Source organism: Rhagoletis pomonella, unplaced genomic scaffold (genome assembly GCF_013731165.1).
Source record: "Rhagoletis pomonella isolate Grant_MI unplaced genomic scaffold, Rhpom_1.0 Rhpom_scaffold_00001, whole genome shotgun sequence".
Lineage (NCBI taxonomy): Eukaryota > Metazoa > Arthropoda > Insecta > Diptera > Tephritidae > Rhagoletis > Rhagoletis pomonella.
This window is the reverse complement of record NW_023458555.1, coordinates 86195483-86196111: the sequence shown is the minus strand read 5'-3', so window position 1 is coordinate 86196111 and position 629 is coordinate 86195483.

The following is a 629-nucleotide window of genomic DNA, read 5'->3' as shown; positions in this document are numbered from 1 at the left end:
AACTTGTTACCAGGGGGTTCTTGGGGTTGCTAATTAGCAATCTGAAGTCAGTTTTTCAAAATTCAAAATGGCGGATCCAAAATGGCGATCCATTTTTTTAAATTATTGGATTTCTTCGAGACCCGGCACTCTAGAGTTTTTGGGATCGCCGATTACGAATCTGAAGTCAACTTTTTTAAATTCAAAATGGTTAATCCAATATGGCGATCAAATTAAAAAAAATACTAAAATTAAAATAAGAAAACTTTTTTTTCAAAATAAAAAAAACACGTTTCTCTTTGTTTTATCACAAATAACAATAATTTGAGGTAGCGTTTATGAATTTCCAAAAAAAGATCTTTGAACCACTCTAATATACATGTTCTTGTGGAATGAACTCCATAGGCATGCGCCTAGACGCAAAGAACAGACCTGAATTCGAACACGCATTCGAATGCGCACAGAGTGAATTCTTTCTACTTTCATGCGTTTGCTTGCGTAGGTAGCCAACTTCAAGTTGTTTACATTCGAGGATTGAGTATAGATGCATAAATACAACATTGTGTTAGAGAAATTTTGCGGCTTGGTAAATATTTTGCTATTTATTATACAAATTTGTTATCATATTTACATAAATTTTGCAGATAATG